The sequence below is a fragment of the Mus caroli genome, chromosome X, assembly GCF_900094665.2.
Source record: "Mus caroli chromosome X, CAROLI_EIJ_v1.1, whole genome shotgun sequence".
Lineage (NCBI taxonomy): Eukaryota > Metazoa > Chordata > Mammalia > Rodentia > Muridae > Mus > Mus caroli.
The window spans coordinates 123,264,791-123,271,474 of NC_034589.1; the positions used below are offsets into that span (position 1 = coordinate 123,264,791).

General features: G+C 43.8%; 1 protein-coding gene across 1 annotated transcript in view; it reads left to right on the forward strand.

The window, feature by feature from the left end:
* Drp2 (dystrophin related protein 2) overlaps window positions 1–3,455 on the forward strand; it is an 82,799-nt gene extending 79,344 nt beyond the window's left edge. The window contains exon 24 of the transcript XR_003835710.1: window positions 3,388–3,455. The gene's annotated coding sequence lies outside the window, so the exon portion shown is untranslated. The remainder of the gene's footprint in view (window positions 1–3,387) is intronic.
* Window positions 3,456–6,684: the final 3,229 nt, after the last annotated feature.

The window sequence follows — 6,684 nt, forward strand, 5'->3', positions numbered from 1 at the left end:
GTCACTTGCAGAAGACGTGTCCACGATCTTCTTTTTATGGCGACTGGGTATCCACGTCATCTCCTACCTCTCCTTTACCCTGCGTCGGCAATCTCTACAGTTAGACGTCCAGATTTAGCCAGAAGTCTAAAAAGGGTCGGGGGAAAGGTTGAGAGCAGCTTTTTCATATTATATACACAGGCCTTCTAGGGCGACAGCGTTTCCGATTGGCCGCGTGCGGTTGTCGTGTCTCGGCTTCTCTCGGGTGGAGGGAAGACCCGCGGCCCAAGGATCGATCGTTCATCTCGCCGTGATTCGGGGCCCCGCTCACCTTCGTCCAGGTCCATCGAGGCCTCGGTTCATCCAGGTCTGCGTGCTCGGCCACGGGCGGGCCTCCCGTCCCGTGCCGGCGATGGCAGAGTGTTCTTGCTCAGACCCGCCGCCTCGGCCGCAGAAGCCCCGGAAGGCCCAGCCTTGGCCTTCAGGTGGCCGCCATTCTTCCCACCACGCCACGCTCGCCGCCACTTTCGAGGCGTCCTCGAAGGCCTGGCTGGGGCTCCTCGTGGGCCCGGCCCTGGAGAGCAGGGCGCCGGTGGAGTCAGGGAGGCCGCCGCCATGCAGGCGCGTGAGTCGCTGCGGAATGGCCGCGTGGCCTGGCCGGTGGCTGCCTCGAGGGCGAGAGCTCCTGGCGTCCGCAGGGTAGGGACCGAGGCTGCTCCTGGGCCCCTCGGGCTCACCCGGCGCGGGCCGAGACCGTGAGGGGCCCCGGGGCGAAGAAGGCCGAACTCCCGAGCTCGCTGCGCTCTCTGCCGGAACTGTATTATCATTCTTTGTGCATACATCTGTTTATGGGCTGATTCTAACACATGGATACTATGAATAGCAGTAAGCATGAACATACACGCAAAGCCATAATAAAGTGACCTGAATTTAGGGGGTATTTACCTCAAACTATATAGCTGGCTCATATGATAATTATATTCTGAATTTTTGATGAATCTACATACTAAATTCTATGTTGTAGGCTATACTAATTTACATGTCCACCAATGGTATATAAGGGTTTCGGTTCATTTTCCCCTCCATCCTTTCCAACATTTGCTGTTCCTGTGTGTGTGTGTGTGTGTGTGTGTGTGTGTGTGTGTGTTCTCATTTTGAGCCATCATTTCACTAACTATATAGCTCACATGGATTTCAGACTTGCTATGAAGCTCAGGCTGACTTTGAATTCAGTCCTTCTACTTCTGCTCAGCAGAGCTGAGTCTTCTTGTTTGTTTGTTTGTTTGTTTGTTTGTTTGTTTGTTTGTTTTGAGACAGGGTTTCTCTGTGTAACCCTGACTGTTCTGGAACTGTCTCTGTAGAGCAGGCTGATCTTGAACTCAGAGAAATCCACCAGCCTCTGCCTCCTGGGCACTAGCAATAAAGGTGTGTGTCACAACTGCCTGACTTGAAGCTGAGTTTTTATTCTGCACTTCCTTGTTATTGCAGTGCAGAGGGATTGAACCTAGGTCGTCATACATGCAACTGCTTGTCCAGGCTGCTTTTTACTTTCTACTTTGAGACATGGTCTCACCAAGTTGCTAAGCTGATACTGAACTCACTCTGTACCTTGGGAAAGCTTTGAATTTAAATTGTTTTGACAGCCTCCTGAGTTGGCCAGTATATATTTTCTTTTGTTGCTAGGTACTCTCACTGAGATGCAGTAGTATCTCAGTGTGGTTTAAATTTGTATCTCCCTGGCAATTAAAGATTATGTGCTCTTTTCATGTATTTATTGGCTGGCCATTTCCATGTGCTCATTTTTAAAGTATAGGTTTAGTTCCTTTGCTATGTATTGGTTTGTGTTTTTGTTGTTATTGCTTTTCTTGTAGTATTTAAAGTCTTGAGTTCCTTCCATATATTGGATAATGGCTGACATTTTTTTTCTCCCATTTTAAAGCTATCACTTCACTCTATTAATTGTTTTGGATTTTTTTGGTTGTTTTTTTTTTTTTTTCCAAACAGGGTTTCTCTGTATAGCCCTGGCTGTCCTGGAACTCACTCTGTAGACCAGGCTGGCCTCGAACTCAGAAATTTGCCTGCCTCTGCCTCCCAATTGATGGGATTAAAGGCATGCGCCATCACGCCCAGCTGTTTTGGATTTTTATGTTAGTCATTTGTCAACTTTTGACATTATTTCGTTGGCTATTTGAGTCTTTTTCAGAAAGTTCTTTCCTGTGTCTATATTACAAAGCTTCCATTTCCCTCTAGTAGTTTCAAACTCCCAGGATCGTATGTGTGTGCATACATATGTCCCTGGTGCCAGTGGAGATCAGAAAAGGGTGCAGGATCCCTTGAAATCAGAGTTACAGTTGTTCATGAGCCACCATGTGGGTACTGGGATTTGAACCCAGGCCCTCTAGAAGAACAGTCAGTGCTCTTAACCACTAACCCATCTTGCCAGGCCCCAGTCTGCAGTCTGGTTCTTTTAGTTTTTTTAAAGTATCTATTTATTTTTATTTATATGAGTACACTGTAGCCGTCTTCAGACACACCAGAAGAGGCATCAGATCCCATTACAGATGGTTGTGAGGCACCATGTGATTGCTGGGAATTGAACTCAGGACCTCTGGAAGAGCAGTCAGTGCTCTTAACCACTGAGCCATCTCTCCAGCCCCATGCATCTTTTAATTTTAACCAGAGAGTTGAGACTTTTCATGTTGATTTAATTAAATTTTATGAACTAATCCCCCTTCATCCTGGTGATTTATTTGGTTCACCGAGTTAATAAAGTTTGATTCTTTCTACCTCTCATTTGTTGGCTCTTCTAGTGAGATGTATTCTTCATGAAGTGCTTGCGTGTCTGTGTGCATCCCCCTACCCCCATTCTCTGGGTGATGTTTCTTCAAATTAATCCTGCAGTGTGAGGTTAGCTGTCCTGTGCCACATCACTTTGTGCTTAACCTAGAAAGTCCCTATTTCTCAATCCACCTAAGGGTCACTTTCCTGGTTATAATATGATCGATTGACATTTCTTTTCTATCAGAGATTGAAATACATCATTCCCTGCTTTACTGACTTTAAGACTTTGGGTTGAGAAATCAGTTGTAATTTCTTTGTAAGGCACTTGCCATTTTTCTCTTGCCACACTCAGTATTCTATTTTTCCAATAGTCTCAACATTTTCAGTTATCATGTGAGGCAGAGAGGGTCTCTTCTGGTCATGCCATTTGGGGGTTCTAAATTCCTGCAATACTTTCTTGTCCTAGGTTTGGGGAATTTTCTTCTATGATTTTATTGAATCACTTTTCTATGCCTTTAGTCTGTACCCTGGCACCCCTGTCTGAGCTCTTGCATGCCAGGTGTTGGATGTTGGGATAGTAAATTGTTTTTTCCTTTAGTTTGATGCTTTTTGTATGGTATTTGCTAGGGATTGCAACACTTCCTCCAGATTGCAACATTTGATCCAGAAGATCATGAGGCTCACGGACCTTACCTCAGCGGGAAAACAGGAGATAAACCAAAGGTCACAAGTCTTGGTGAACAAAAGCTTGGACGATTCTGGAGGAATCTTATCAACAATAGCGAAGTAAACAGTTACTAGGGATGGAGACTCTGAGCTGCCAAACTGCAGAAAGAAAAATAGAATGTTTAGATTGTAGTGGAGGTTTGCATTTTTTCCCAAGTGGTCATCTATGTCTGGGTGGGCTTTTCAGAGAGGCAGCTGTTTTTGAATTATCCCTGATCCCTCACCTATACTGCTGGCATGCAGGCTGCACAAGCACACTTGCGCGCGCGCGCACACACACACACACACACACACACACACACACACACACACCTCTCATAATTCACCAAACTAAACATTGGTACAACCCTAACTTTTGTCTGTGGTGGGTGGCTCCCTTTCCAGGCTGAGTAGGGGTGTGTGTATGGAGTGTGTGTCTGTGTGTGTGAGCAAGTGCACGTGTGTGTTTTCTTCACAAGAAGAGTCTGTCACAGGACACTACCATAAAAATCAAATAATTCAACTCTGCTTTCATTCGCTGGTGTATTTTTCTCCTGCCTGGCTTGGCTTTTTTCTTTTTTTCTGGCTTGCCTTATCAGTGGTGATAAACATTAAGGTTGTATTTGATATATTATGATTTCATTTCTTATGTCCCCTGTTTTATCAGCATCTATCTTTACTGAATTACATGACTAACTCTCATCTAAATCTTCAACTAATATATTCTCTACATGCTTTTATTTATATGAATTCTGTGTGAAGCCACTGATCATTATTATTTTTCAAAAATTTTATTTTATGTGTAAGAATGTTTTGCCTGAATCTATAGAAATGCACCGCATAGGGGCTGGAGAGATGGCTCAGTGGTTAAACAGCACTGACTGCTCTTCCGAAGGTCCTGAGTTCAAATCCCAGCAACCGCATGGTGGCTCGCAACCATCCGTAATGGGATCCAATGCCCTCTTCTGGTGCACCTGAGGACAGCTACAGTGTACTTAGATATAATAATAAACCTTTAAAAAAGAAAAAGAAATGCACCGCATATATGCAGGGCCCATGGAGACTAGAAGGCATTAGATCCCCTGGAACTGAAGTTACAGATGATTATGAGGTTCCTGTTGGGTGTTGGAAAACAAACCATGGTCTTCAATAAGAGTAGCAAGTTCCTCTAACCAAATACCAAGACAGCTGTCTAGTCTCACACTGGTCATTTGGAAACCAGGCTTTGCAGCTCTTTGTCTGAATCTCAACGATTTCACTGCCTTTGGACTCATCTCTCAGAGTATGAAAGGTGGGGTGAGTCATAGTCTCTTGCTCCTGTATTTCTTGTTTACTTGCTCTACTTTGTGTGTCTGCAGGAATAAATATTTCCTTGGTTGTTTATATGATTCTCCTTGGTGTCCAGCTTTCTTTTATGCATTCAATCCTCAGGACTGCTCCAAACATAAGAAGGGGACTTCTATAACACCACTATGACCACACACACACACACACAAATGGAATAAATAAATATCCTTGAGGGATAACTAGTACCTCACTATTAGCCATAGAAAAGCAAGAAGCAGTAATTATATAGAATAAGCTGGAAAGTTAAGATCAACAAAGGTAAAGTACTGACTTTTTTAAAAAGTAAGCTGAAGGCGGGACACAGAGAATACAGAAAGAGGAAGGCAAGATTAAAGGAAGAAGGGAAAAAGGAAAAGCAAGGGAGAGAAAACAGAAAGAGATTTTAAAGTCTTCTTACAAAATAAGGAAATATATAAGGAAAATTAGGTAAAGGTAATAAGAGAATAAAAATTTTAAAAGATTTCCCCTATAATTAAAAATATATTCTTTTCATATACAATATATCCTAATTACAGTTTCCTCTCCCAATTCTCCCAACCTCCCCCCCCCATCCCAATCCACTCCTTTTCTGTCTCTCCTTAGAAAGGAACAGACTTCTAAGAAATGATAACAAAGCATAACAAAATAAACTATAAAATAAGCCAAAAACCATCACATCGAAGTGAGACAAGGCAAACTAGCAGAAGGAAAAGAGCCCAAGGTTAGGCACAAGAATCAGAGACTTGCTCCTTCACACAATTAGGAGTCCCCTAAAAATACTACGCTGAAAGTTAGAATACACATGCAAAGGACCTGGTTCAGACCTGTGTAAGCTCTGTTCTTGCTGCTTCAGTCTCTGTGAGTTCATATGAGCCTTGTTCCATTGCTTCAGAGGGCTGTGTTTTCCTGGTAACCTTCATCACCTTTGGCTCTTACACCCCATCTTTCTTTTCCATGGGGTTCTCTGAGATCTGAGTGGAGAGAATTGATGGAGACATTCATTTAGAGCTATGTATTTTAAGCTCTCCCTCTCCCTCTCCCTCTCCCTCTCCCTCTCCCTCTCCCTCTCCCTCTCTCCATGTCCTGCTATGGGTCTTCCCTGCAGGAAGCTTCTCTGATGATGTCTGAATCTAACCCTGATCTATAAGTATAGCCAAATATCATCAGGAGTCATTTCACTATTACCATTTTTTAAAAAAGATCAGTACTATTTGATTTTTCCCTAGGTCTCTGGGCTACCAATTCTCTGCTTCTTGGCCACTCAGGCAGTGTTATGTATCGATTCCACCTCATGGAGTGGGCCTCAAGTCAAGTCAGACATTGGCTGGTCACTCCCACAAGCGCTGGGCCACCATTGCTCTAGTGTGCTTTGCAGGCAGGACAGATTATATATTAAAGATTTTGTTCAGGTTCCATTGCTAAAGGCAACACCCACACAACTCATTGAACATGGAGAAGACTATCTGAGGCCTACATAGAACCTTCACTCGTATGTTCTCATGCCTTTGGTATGGGACAGTACTCTGCAGGCTACCAAAAGAGAAACATAAAAGGATATTTTTAGAAACTGAAAATAATACTATAATGAGTGAATAAATGAATGAATGAAGAAAAACCCCACAAGTCACTGAAGACAGTTCTTTTTGAGTCTTTTTTTATTGGATATTTTCTTTATTTACATTTCAAATGTTTTTCCCTTTCCAGCTCTCCCCTTCAGAAATCCCCTATCCCATCCCCCGTCCCCTGCCTCTATGAGGGCGCTCCTTTATCCTCCCACCCACTCCTGTCTTCCCACCCTGGCATTCCCCTACAGTGGGGCATCGAACACCCTCAAACCCAAGGGCCTCTCCTCCCACTGATGTCCAACAAGACCATCCTCTGCCACATATGTGG